A 14,213-nucleotide genomic window follows, 5' to 3' on the forward strand; every position below is an offset into this window, starting at 1 on the left:
CAATACATTTTTATATCAGATGAATTAACTTAAATTTTTGGCCTTGATGTTTACTTCTGCTTGACTGGGCCCAATGATAGACCAACAGTCTACATGAAAACAAAAACAAAAACACAGGTCAGGTCCAACTGCATGTTTTCATTCTAAAAAAAAGCACAGAACAGGAAGAACAGAAGTGGCCATAACCAGTTTGTCAAAGCCTGATCCCATCAGATCTCAGAAGCTCAGCAGGGTCGGGTCTGGTCAGTACTTGGATGGAGACACTGGGAACATCAGGTGCCACAGGGGGGCGCCAGTCACAAAAACTGTTGTTGTGTCCTAAGGCAAGACACTTCACCTACATTGCCTAAAAAGAGTGGAATGTGTGTGAGTGATGGTGATGGTCGGCTTGGTTCGATGGCGCAGATTGGCAGCTTCACTTCTGTCAGTCTGTCCCAGGGCAGATGTGGCTACAATAATAGCTTGCCGACACTACTGAGCTGTAAAGAGCTTTGGGTGTCTTGATTTCCCAAATATGCATAGATTTGTATCCTCTTCACATGAATATTTCTGAAAGCTTTCTTACTCTGTACATGTATCAGACGCAGAACTGGAAACTGCTCCTGTCATCAGTACATGAGGAAAGTGAAAGTTACACATTTACATGGACATTGGAAATAAGTGTTATTTTGTTAACATGACCACCTAAAATGTTAGACAAGTGCAGTTTAAGTCACAACAACAGGAAACAGCCATTGTCCATTTTTTCCATTATTTATCAAGCCGGTAGCAGCTGAAGTGTGTGTTTTCTTCTGGTCAACGTAAATACGTTTGTGTCTCTGTCCAATCAGAACCCTTCTCCACACAATCACTGAGAAGAATTAAATAAAGTGTTGAGGAAAATAACCCTTTTCCTCTCGTGTTTGTTAGTTTCTGCTAAGACAAAAAATTAAACTTGAAACAGAAATAAAGTCTGGATAATTTACTTATTCCAAAGTGATACTTGTACAAGGAGTCTGTGCTGACATTCCCATGCAGAGACTGAATATTTACGCCTATACAATGATTTTTATACGCAAACTATAGTGGGATGCAACCATGGTTTAGACTTAGTGCCTCTTCGTTGGTGCACAGGCCTCTTGGCACGTTACACAATCTTATTCGATTGTGACAAGGATCCCCCCGGATTCATCTCACTAACCTTACAGGAGCGTCCTGCTGGTCTGATCAGGGTGAGGAGTCATGAGTCAGCATATCCCTATCAAAGTCCTTGGGCTATTTAGTTAATTGATTAGGCTACGTTCAGACTGCAGGGCTTAATCCTCAATTCCGATTTTTTTGTGAAATCCAATGTTTTTGCGAGGTCATTCACATTTCCAATTAAATGTTACTTGTATGTGACTCCAGTGTGAACAGTAAACGGCCCAAAAGTGTCCCACATGTGACACTGGAGACACGACGACGTCAACCGCAGTGAGCGTCTCTGTGTTTACAGAAGTTGTCCAAACATGGACGCAGCATCGAGCACCTGGAGATTTTAAAGTTCCTCTCGTACCGGAGCCAGAACATGAACAACTTACTTGTTTTAAGGAGGAGATTGAGAAGGAGAAGGACGAGGTTTTTGGTCGTGGTGTTTTGTGGGGCAGTGGCAGCGACGTCCGTTGAAAGGAACGTGTGGATGTGGAGACGGAGCAAAAAGTGGTGAGTGGTGATGTGCTTCGCTTCAGTGACACAGAGTTCATTAACAATTTTCGCCTGCTTCAGCGCAGAATAGTGACGTTTGTGTCTTGTTGATAACGTGTAGGTGGATGAATGCACTTTGGCCGTTCACACTGAAGTCGCATGTCAAAAGATCAGATATGTATCAGTTTCAGGAGCACATATCCAAGTGTCCTGGGTTGCATTTGAAAAAATCAGATCTGTGTGGTTCAGACTGTCATTAAAAGATCAGATACAGGAACATAGAGGGCCAAAAAATTGGATTTGGGTCACTTCAGGCTCCAGTCTGACCACAGCCTTAGACATATAGATAGAAATAGAACATCTTGTACATGAACTGAACCTATCTCTGTATCCCTCAGCTGTAATCTAGTCCCTGTTTTCTGGGTCATTGTATAGTGAATTATAATAGTACAATAATAAAATATAGCAGTACATCAGTTACATCATTGCAGTAGTTATACCTAAGCCTAGTTATTTATTCTAACAAAAGCCAATTTAATCTGTTTTCCATGTCAACCTAAATTCGGAATTATTATTTCCATGTAAACTCAAAAGAGAATAATTAAATTCTGAACTGTTTAATTTGGAATAATTAATTCAGAATTAAAAAAACATCATGTAAACGTTGCCACTGAGGAGTAATTCTAGTTATGAAATCAAGTGATGGAATTACCTCTTTTTATTTCACATTTGCCACCCAATTTCCCCCAAAAGTAAAATAATTAACTGCAAGATTGCCAGACTAGGAAAAAAGAAGTCAGATTTTCAGCCTCAAGTCTTAACTAACTTTAAATAACCTGGTTTATGGACTCATACATGAGGACTGACTCACTTTGCTTTGGGGCGTTTGGATTGTTCTACGAGCCAGATCATTTCCCTGGTTTCCGTTTTCTCTCTCTTCCCATCTCTCCTTTGCCAAACCTGGACGGCCATTTTGGTTGAGCCATGGGACCGTTGCCTGGCAAACGTCAGTAGGTGAAATGTGATCTTGTTTACGCGTGGAGGTCTAGCAGACTTTCGGGGCTGTTGGCGGTACAGCTGTGGCTTTGGGATTAGAAACAAATTGGTCCTGTCTGGCCGTGTGGCTGTGTGAGCGAGTCTCTCCGCTGTTTTCATTCTGTTCTTGGTCTGACCTCTCTAAAGCCGCTCTAGACCCAGGCTCCTGTTTATGTACGTGCAAACAAGAAAGAACTATGGCATCATTAAAACGCTTTAAAGCAGACCTGTTATGCTCAATGGACTTTTCAGAGCTTTTAACCATGTTAGAGCTGTTTCCTTCTCATTTACCTTCTCAAAGTTGTATTTGGAGTGAATAGTTCATATTTGAGTAATCTTTAATCACTTACTTTCATGACGCCATCGCTATACGGCCACTGCTCTGTACTTATATCAATTTTATTTTTTTATTCTGTGATATGCATAGGCACACAGGAAAAGAAAACTAAATGCAGGTGCTGATAACTTCATGGTAATAGAATTATAAAGCAGACACAAGCACAGGTCTGTAAAGAAGGCGTATGGTGCAACATGGGTTTAGCATTTTATAATCTGAAACAAGGGTGTCAAACTCAAATTCACAGAGGTCAAAATTTCAAATTAAGTCATGGGCCAAACTAAATATTTATTGAAAAATTTCAACATCTGCATGTTTTCTCTTCTTTCGAGATATGTAATGTTAAACCTTTTCTCAATAAAATAAATGTTTAATAAAAGGTTTGCTTAAACACTGAAGCGTAATATAAAACATTACAACATTTTAAATAAAGAATGTCTCTATAATCTATCTGTAGTCATTGGGCAGCTCTAATACATATTTGATATGATCTCGCGGGCCAAATATAATTATACTGTGGTCCAAATTTGGCCCCCAGGCCTGAGTTTGACATCTCTGATTTAAAAAAAAAATGTATTGGTGGTTTCAGATTCTACACTCTCCCTCAGGAGGTGTTCCAGGCATGTCCCACCTGGAGGAGGCCCCGGGGAAGACCCAGGACACACTGGAGGGACTATGTCTCTGGGCTGGCCTGGGAAACACCCCGGAGTCCCCCCGGAGGAGCTGGAGGACATGTCTGGGGTGAAGGAAGTCTGGGAGTCCCTGCTTAGACTGCTGCCCCCACGACCCGGCCCCGGATAAGCAGAAGAAAATGGATGGATGGATTTCAGATTCTAGGATGTGATGATGTCATACTCCCAGACGGAGGCAAGAGACAGTTTTTCCTGTTCATTACAGTGAACCATGAAATATTTAAAAGGTACATTGGCAAATGTTGAACTTCATTATTTTTGTTGGTGACCAAACATCCTTGCTAAGACACACTGGCTTCTGCCACACTGACCTGTCTACACTGACAGACAGGAGTGCAGTGTAAGGTGTGGGTCTGTGGTAAGATTCAACAAGAAGTCTGTTTGAGCTGGACGCTGCAGTGGTCTGGAGCTGTTTTCAGGTGAGTACATGAGAAACTCCATTGCTTTGGTCAAATATGCAGAGGAGTTGTTGTTGTTGGTGTAACAGGCAAATAACCTGCTCAAAATATGTTCTGGACCCCCCTTGCCGTCAGAATAAATTCTGGGTATGGGTGACGCCATAGTCACTTAGTCCATTTCTTTACTCAATCTATGGTTACAAGATGAGTTTCCTTCTGCTTTGTGGTTATGTCTTAGTCAAAGGTCTTAGAGCAGTTTAACAGGTGGAACAGTCCCCAGGACAAAAGTGTCCCTCCTCTGTGTCCTGCAGCATCACAGTGGCCTCCAGGGGGCGCCAGGTGAAGTAACAACAGGAACACAGGAAAGTATTCTCTCAAAATATTTCCTTTAGAATATTCTCTCTTTTTGGTGTAAAAAGTCTGTGGCACTTCAGAGGTCCATAGCTTCTTTTGTTTTAGGGCCCAGCTATTTTTATTTATTTATTTATTTTTTTCAACTTAAACTTGAAACTTTAACTAAAATAAAGGCCTATCCTGCCCTACAAACACAACACCGTAACATTATGTTTGGTCAAAAATGAGTTCATATCATTTTGTTTGTATTTGAGAGCTCCTTTATCATCTGAATAAATATCCTGAAAAATATTGAGCTCAAATTTGACCTTTAACTCTTATTTGTCAGTTCCTGTGTTCTGTCTTTATATTATAAGTCAAAAATAAGGAGTTGTGCAAATTCAAAAAGCAGTAACTGTGTATGTTTTGTTCGTGATTTAGTTCATAAATATATTTTAGTTTAAAATCCAACTTCTCACCTCCTTCTTTTTGTTTTGGCCTTGACACAGGGTCTTAACACATTCAATAAATGAACCTTTGTATTCAATTATACTTCAGTGATCTTTAAAGTGAAAGTATTTGGTGTATTTATTCCTACTGTACACACTGTACTGCAAAGTCACTTGTGTCAAACTGTTTCACTGATCCTGATAAGCACTAAACAGGAAATCCAAAGCTCTTCTAGATCCTTTCAAACAAACACACGATGATTCGACCTTGGAGAGTGTTCTTATAATGGATGAAAGTCTGGAGAAAATCAAGCAAATCTCATTATTTTTGGCTCATGATACAAAGGCAGAGTACAGGATTTGCCAAATAAAAGTCATAGAAAGTAGTTGTCAAGTTTTGGGAGCTCTACCTGTTATGCAGTGATCCCCCGTTTATCGCGGGAGTTCTGTTCTAAAAATAACCTGCAATACATAAAATCTGCATAGTAGTCAGCTTTGTATTTTACAATTATTATAAATGTTTTAAGTCTATAAAACCCCTCAGCACATCACTTCATAACTTTTCCCAGACAGGACAGTTACGACTCTTTTTGCATCTTTCTCAAAACTTATTTCTGCTGTTGTCTTTATGTTATTAAAGTATCGAACTGTGTTGAACTGAAGATTCATTTATTCCGTATTGGAGCCCTACAGCGCAGAGTCCTGCACGGGTCCATTTTTGGAGACCCGCACCTGCGCAGTACAGCACCGCACCTGCTGGGACCGGTTAACTTTTCGCCCGTACCCGCCCGCGGCCGTTATAAATCATACACATATTAAAAGCATTTTAACTGAAGCATCCATCAGAATATGAATTTAAAAGTTACGACTTCTAGAATTACAATCACGAAATGAAATGAAAAGGTCCCGTTTTGAAATCACAGATGCGACTTTACTGTCATCACTTCACAGGCTTTATTTACTGAGAAGAAGAAACACTGATCAAGATGCTGCACTTTTGCGCCGCACACACCATGAACTAAACCAGGACTAAACCAGGACTAACCCAAGACTAAACCAGGACTAAACCAGGACTGAACTGGGACTAAACCAAGATTAAACCAGGACTAACCCAGGACTACATCAGGACTAACCTAGGAACCAAGACTAAACCAGGACTAACCCAGGACTAAACCTAGACTAACCCAAGACTAAACCAGGACTAACCCAGGACTAACCTAGGAACCTACACTAAACCAGGACTAACCAGGACTAAGGAACTAAACCCTAGGACTAAACTAAACCAAGGACTAACCTAGGAACCAAGACTAAACCAGGACTAACCCAGGACTAAATAAACCAGGACTAAACCTAGGACTAACCAGGACTAAGGAACCTAAACCAGGACTAACTAACCAGGACTAAATCAGGACTAACCTAGGAACCAAGACTAAACCAGGACTAACCTAGGACTAAACCTAAACCCAAGGACTAAATAAACTAAACCAGGACTAACCAAGGACTAACTAAACCAAGACTAACCCCAAGACTAAAACCAGGACTAAATAGGACTAACCTAGGAACCAAGACTAAACCAGGACTAAACCAGGACTAAACCCTAACCGGACTAAACCCAGGACTAACCCAGGACTAACCTAGGAATCAAGACTAAAACAGTACTAAACCCGGACTAAACTAGAACTGAACTAGTACAGGAGACATGGCACAGAGGAGATTGATTGACAGTGGTCTACTACTGAAAAATGACACTCAAATCAATCCGCGAAACAGGGAGGCTGCGAAAGATGAACCGCGTTAGAGTGAGGGACGATTGTACTTCTGTCTGGACAAAACAGAAACTTTGAAATCATTTTTCTCAGTTTCACACTCTGATAAGCTCTTTTGCCTTTGTAGGGCAGTGGAGCCTAGATATATCTGTCACAGTTACTGTCACGTCAAACACATGATACATGAAAGCTGTCATATGCACATTAAACCCATCTAAAGCTCCGTGACGCTCTACATTCCGTGTTTGAAGAAGTCCAGTGAAAATGGACTGGTAATGGACGCGTTTATGACACGTTTATGAGCGTCGGATCCGAGACGGCGGAATAAAGCAGAGTGTGAGCAGTTCAGTGAAAAGACTTGTAAATACCATGAGCAGAAGAAAGCTCGCTCACACCTGCAGGCAAGACCGCTGCACTCTCGTGTGACCCCGTCTCGCAATCAAAGCACACATTTCCATACAAACTCTTGGTTACATTTGATTTTGGGTGAATTAACTTCTGTCTCGCTGCTAATTCTGTTCAAAATTGATTTCAAATAACAGCATCTCATTTTTTTATTCTCATTCTTTCATTTGTTGAACTGTGTGAAGCATTTTAAGTGTCATGAACAGCGTTGTATGAATGTATTTTTATTTATTTTATTATATATCTATATTTTCGTGCATGTAAGTAGATAATTTGGTGTTAATTTGTCTTTATTTTGCCCTTATTAATGTCTTATTCTGTATAAACTTTATTCTGCTGCTAACTTTCTGTTTACTTGCAGAATTAAATCTCTGTAATTTTTATGCAGAGGAATGTCAGTCTGGTCATTGTGTCCTCCATCGCACCTCGAGTCAGGTGCAAATCCAGACAGTTCAATCAGATTTGATGATTTCAGTGATGCACATGAAACAAAGGCAATCACTGGTTATTTATCATTTAACAACATCAAACTTCTCCCACCTCAGAGTTTAGTGCTTTGCTCACTGACTCTTTAGAAATTGTCAATTTTTCAGTTCCCTGTGGTATTTTTTTTCTTCTAAGTGATCATATATGATTTGATACAGATCATGCCTGTGCCTGATTGGCTAATCTACCTGTCAATCACACCCATCTAAAGCAGGGAGATTCACCGGTGACTGACGTCTTTGTAATGTTTTTCTTTCAAAACAGTAAAAATCAGGTACAGCTCCTTTAATAATTATGTACATTAGACGTTAGTGTTCCCTTACATAAAGTGTTTCCAAACTCTTGCTTCATATTCCCCTGTATTTCTCGTTGTTGGGCCAATCTTGTCGTCTTCGATTAGTGTGTTGTACTCTCAGAGCTCCGTCGCGGTTCCCTGCATGCGACTGTGTACTGCGGAGGGCCAAGGTAAACTTGTTCTTCTGGCAGAGGAAGAGAGAGGCGCTCAGGCACACCAAAGCTGGACAAACAGGACTTTAATGGGGTCTGGTCCGGTCCAGTCTGGTCTGGCCTGGTTCTTGTTATTCCTCTGTCTCGTGTTTAAGATCTCTGGGGTTCTCACACCTTCTCCAGTGTCTCCAGTGTGACAGACAGACATGTTCACAGAGAGAGGCTGAGAGCATAGCTCATTTCCTCTGCTCCAAGAGCCCATTCGGACTGATAATAAACTGTGCAGATTTATAGGACAAATCAAACCCAAATATAGACGCCGAGGTTTTATTTAAGACATATCTAATGTTATGAGAACAAAGAGTTCCAACATCCGCTCAGATGGAAAATATATCAAATATATTACAGGCAAGGCCATTTGGTCTCACTGTAAACCCAACCACGTCCAGTGAACTTTTAACTTAAGAGGAAACTGATTACATCAGAAGTTTCCTTTAAGTGTGAAATATAACATCACAACATGTAGCTTTTTATTTACTGATATGTAGTAGAGTTTGTCATGACATGACTAAAGTACGCCTTTTGGCATAATAAAAAAAGGCAAAATGTCTCTTTAGATTAAATGGTGTGGTCTTCAGGTTATACATTTCGAGCAGGGAAATAAGTTTTCAGAGCCACTGAACTGCCCAGAGCAACACAGCACACAAGCTCCATGACACCACGTCACTTCACTCATGACTGACTCAAACAGAACTCTGCTGAACTATGTGAGCAGAGTCCACTCCTGCTCCATCACACATGAGCTTGTGCCACAGGGCAGAGAAGATCAGACCCCAACCAAAATGGTCTTGCCTTTACTCCAATTCACTTTGGTACTAGAAATCTGTCCAGACTGCTGAACTGTGTGGGCCAAACGGTCATTGTCCTTCTGAGAGTTGACAAACACCATATTACCAGGGTAAGCCAACACCTGATGCCTGGGGGCTGCACCCCCTGCAGGTCTGTCCTTGAGCAGAAAAGGCTCAATGGCCAGAGTGTAGAACATCCTTTATAATGAGCATCTTAGGCTTCTAAGAAAGGAGCACTGAGCCCCCCTTTTATCCTGAGCACAGCTCATGATGTCACTGTACAGAGTCTGGATGTAAGAAATGAAACCAGGGCTGAAGCCAAAGGCAGTCAGGGTCTGCAAAGTTTCTGGCTTTGAACTCAGTCTAGTGAAATCAAACAAAGGTTGATGCCCAGTGAGCTGGAGACCAAAGCGTCCTTAATGAGTATGGCATCATCGTTATGAGCCTGCCAGCACGCAGTAGGTCTGGTCCACGTGGATTATGGAGGCCATCGCTTCCTGGAGCCCAGAAACCAACACTTTGGACAAGATCTTATAGTCTATGCAGAGCAACTTCTTCAACTTCTTTGGCAACAGAGTGAGCACAACTGGCACGGAGCATCCATTTTTGAGATTTAAGGAAAGATTTAAGACTGTAAACACTCATGTTTTTCTGTGGACTCAGCTAAAGACTGCAGTTCTACCCTGTGTGTCTCCTGCTCCTTCACAAACCCTGTCCCCTGTGACCCCATGAATGTTCTACTGACACAGCAGTTTCATCTGCACTTGGAGTTTGACACTTTAGTGCTGTGTCTTACGTTAGAGGGCTTTTCACTGCTCTTGGAACTCCACATTTTTCCACAGGGCTTGAGTCAGTACACACTCGCTGCCCACTGCACACACACTGTCCTCAGTCATGGAGTCACTGGAGGAAACAGAGCCGCGCCATGAGACTCAGACGAGGCTTCTGCTTTCACGCATTCAGAAGTAGCCAGGACAATGTAGTTGAAACATCTATCTTAAAGCTGAAGGGGATCTGCCTTAACCTGGTGTGTATGTAAGAGACAGACTGAGACACAGGACCTGCTTCAGTCTCCAGTGCTTTTAAATCGGTGGGAGACAGAATCTGGGATCAACACTCGGTCAGACTCTGGCAGAACTCTCTCCTCTCTCTCCTCTAGTGTGAAACTCAGTCTGGTTTCTTCATATTAAAGCTAAAGTGCCAAGTGCAGAAATAAAACTGCTCTCTGTGGATTGGTCTGACACTCAAGCAGGAAGGAATTTGCAGTTTTGTTTCAAACATTTGAGAGAAAAATGATTTCTGCTGAGTATTACACTGAATGTTCCTGAAAACTTTTCGATGGTATCTTGGGTCTGAAATGCCTGTGGTTTGGTGCTCTCGTACTTGGAATCTTAAAGAGGTTAGACTAATTTCACTAAAACATTGTTAACATAACGATAATATTGATAAAGATTTTAGTAAAAGCCTTGCCTCTGTGGTTCTACATCTGTATTTTTCAACATTTTGGTGAGGTTCATAATTGTACTTCCTGTTTGGACATGGACATATGTGACACATGAAGAGGTAATTCCATAGGCCTAACTGTTACCTAGCAACCATAATGTTGTCTAAATTACACAACATTTATTGATTCAATTAATAAAAGAAAAATATATTAAAAAGTAAATGACACTACCTTAATTTTCTTATTTTCTCGAAAAAATCAAATGCATTTTTCTCAAGTAAATTGTCTCTGCATTTTGGATGGAATGTTCCGTGTTGATGATGAAGTAGAGGTCTCCTGTTTTAGAATTCAGCACTACTTCCTCTCTTTTTGTACTTTTCTTCAACAAACCTACCGAAGGCTCTGTACTCATTTTTTTTTCCTAAGTATTTGAGCAAAATTGGCCTTGTCCCAGTACATGTTTTTATTGTAAAAGCAGCTCTCGAGGTCAGGTCCACTGTGTATTGTCTGTATCTTATTGTATGATGATCAGGAACTGTGCTTTAGCATTCTAGTTGTTGTTAACTTTGCCGTGACAACAAAACTCCGATCTGGTCTCTAAAAGTTGTAAAAAGTGCTTATAAACTCATCAGGTAAGTGTAACCAAGGTGACAAATCCTGCAAAACGTCTGCCTCTCTGTATATGCATCTCTCATCTCTCTCCTGTCTCTTACTATAGAGGCTTTGCACCGTCACGTGACCCCTATAGCAACGGTACCTACGCCGCCATGACACCGGGCACACTATGTCATTGACTTCAGCAGCATCAGAGAAACATGGGCAGGTTTTGTTGTGTATTTGGTTGTTCTAGACCAGGGGTGTCAAACTCTTTTTGGTCCGGGGGCCAACCCCAAAAATAACAATAAGTTCAAATATTTGTGCAGAGAAACACAAATCTATTACAGAAATCATTTGTAATTGATGAACTCGTTCTTTTACAAAATATTATAATATTATGAACAACCTGAAACTTTAAGAAAAATGCAATTTCAACACAATGTTTTAACATGAACTTGTGTAAATACAAATAAGTCAATTTTTGTTGTAAAATCCTGCACTCGGCTCCACTTTTCTCATGTTGGACATTTTTCTGATGAGGGTGTCACGGTCAACAGTCAAAACGATCGTCCTTTAAGAGCGTTTGGAAAGAGACAAGTCTTCATTTGTGCTGCTCTGGTGGGAGGGGCCACGTACAGAGACACTGGAGACGCTGCTGTGATAAACACCACAGAAAATTTCCAAGATTTTGATAGGAAATATAATTAAAATATTTTAGTAGAAAATCAGCCGAGGGTCAGATTAAAGGTCTTGGAGGGCAGGATCAGGCCCACTGGGCCGTATGTTTGACACCTGTGTTCTAGATGCTCTGAAAGGGATAAAACGATTCATATCTTCACTGTTCCTCTGGAAATGACTCATCAGGATCAAACAAGGGAATTATCCAAAAAAAGACGCGGATTATAGTTAGAGAACATAAACCATGAAAGAGATTTCCTATGGTACCATCAAGACACACTCACGTCACTTTCATCAAGGTATTTGCTATTTAAATTGTTTCATAGTTTATTTAATGAGAGAAGCACTTTTACTGAACTAAAATGTAAAAAGAAAACATTTGCAGTGTGAGCGGCAGTAGAAACTGTGTCTTCCAGTGCACATATAAACATGTCACTCGTCGTAGGACCCATGTTTTCTTTATTGTCTTGCTTATCCACAACTATGTCTTCTAGAATTAATCACTTTTTGTGAGTGGATCTTTCTAACGTTCGCGAGGATCTTTTCATGGTCGATTCTTTCAAGGTTCGGCTCACAGACTCTTCGACTCGTGCGTCATGTTGATCACAGGAGCCCAGTGTGGGTTTGTTGAATCGTAAACTAGTGCAGGTTTTCCTGGATAAATTAATGAAATTTTAGTTCAGTAAATGTGCTTCTTTCATTAAATAAACTATGAAACAATTTAAATACAAATACCTTGATGAAACTTCGAGTGTTTTGATGGTACCATAGGAAATCTCTTCGGGGTTTATGTTCTCTAGCCATAATCCCCATCTTTTTTTTGATAATTCCCTTGTTTGAGCTCCTGATGAGTCATTTCCAGAGGAACAGTGAAGAATCGAATCGTTTTATCACTTTCAGAGCGTCTAGAACAACCAAATACACAACAAAACCTGCCCATGTTTCTCCGATGCTGCTGAAGTCAATGACATAGTGTGTCCCGGTGTCATGGCGGCGTAGGTACCGTTGCTATAGGGGTCACGTGAAGGTGCAAAGCCTCTATTGCACTTAAATCTCACGGTATTTCGGTGTGTTCTCGTGGGATCTCTGCATCACAAGATCACATGGGTCTGCTAAACCAATCGTTGTTACACACTCCGTGATGTCACATGGTCACGTGACAGTGCGCGCCAATCGCTGTGATTCAGCGTGAGTGAGGTGCTGTTGGAAGCTGGTTGAGAGTCGAGCTGCAGGAGCTTCTACTGTGTCCCAAACCGTGTTAAAGGGCTTATATGCAAGGCCTAATAAGTGGAAACTGACCAGGTTTCTACCCCCTGATGGCGAGTTGAAAGGAGCAGGCTTTAAGCCCACAGAGCCTACTGAAATACTACAGAGTCACACCTCTCCTGCCGGGCTGGTAGGGGGTTCTTTGCAGCCCACAAACTCTCCCAACACACCCACATACCCATTGCCCACTGACTTTCACACATTCCCCTCATCAACTTTTTGCTGTACTTTACCTCTGTAAAGTGCAGTACTTATTATTGTTGGACTCTTGATATACACTGTGCAATCAGATATCACATTTATTTTTGATGAAATCTTGATATATTTTGCACCCATTAATGTACTGTTGTGCCTTGACTGAACTTGTTGATTGAAACTATTGTATATTATTGAAAGACCATTCTGATTGAACTGTCTATGTTTTATGTTTTTTTGTCAATTTACTATTTCACTATTTGCTACAATATATGGTACCAAACCAAAAGCAAATCTCAGTCGCCTGTCACTTCCTCCTAGAGCTGAATACTAGTCTTCTGGTCACTAGCCCATCTTAATATACTATTACTCTTTTACCCTATCACTACCGTGTCCAATTGTACTTATACTATATACTCTGTGTTACATAGGTGAGGAATAACTTTGGATCACTGCAAACCGTTGAAAATGAACTCTTTCTGTTTTTATGTTTTTTTGGTGCTTTCACACTTAGAGCAGTTGGTGCACTAAATGTTCTATTTGAACCAAAAGTTTGTTTTTGTTGGTGAGAAAGTTTCAATCGTACTCAGATCCACACTAAATCAAACAGCTCTCAAAAAAGAGGTGGTCTCGGTCTGCTTGATTCCGCACCAAATGCCAGACTCTGGTGCGGTTCCTGTGGTGAGAACGCCAGCTCGGGTTCACACCATAGACAGGAGGTCCAAACCAACTAATCGAAACGCATCATGGGAGGGCAGGCTCGGACTCCCGAATTGAGCGTGCCAACCCCCTCCACTCGATCCTCAATCTTCCCGAATTGAGCGTGCACCCCAGCTGCAGGTCCCCATGCCCCAGGTAAGGAGTGTACCCCGGGCCAGAGTTGAGTCTGGTCTGTAAGTTTGCAAGTGGAATGTTGCAAGTTCCCCTGGCCCGGGGAGTCGGAGGCCGGCTTCCGCTTCGTACTGCAGGGGGTACGGAGGGGCTCTGTGGGAAGGCCTTGTTTCCGGGAGGTCTGACGTCCGAGAGAGCCTCAGCGTCCCCGACCCACGTGCAGTCAAATCCATTGCGCAGGAGCCTTGGGTATACCTCAATCAGACCATTATGGGTTGGTTTGCAGGTGTGAAAGGACCACACTGTAGTCTATGCTACACAAGAACTATTTTTTTGCCTGGTGT

This window comes from Boleophthalmus pectinirostris, unplaced genomic scaffold, assembly GCF_026225935.1.
Source record: "Boleophthalmus pectinirostris isolate CB_2022bp ecotype Guang Dong unplaced genomic scaffold, ASM2622593v1 HiC_scaffold_11, whole genome shotgun sequence".
Taxonomy (NCBI): Eukaryota; Metazoa; Chordata; class Actinopteri; order Gobiiformes; family Gobiidae; genus Boleophthalmus; species Boleophthalmus pectinirostris.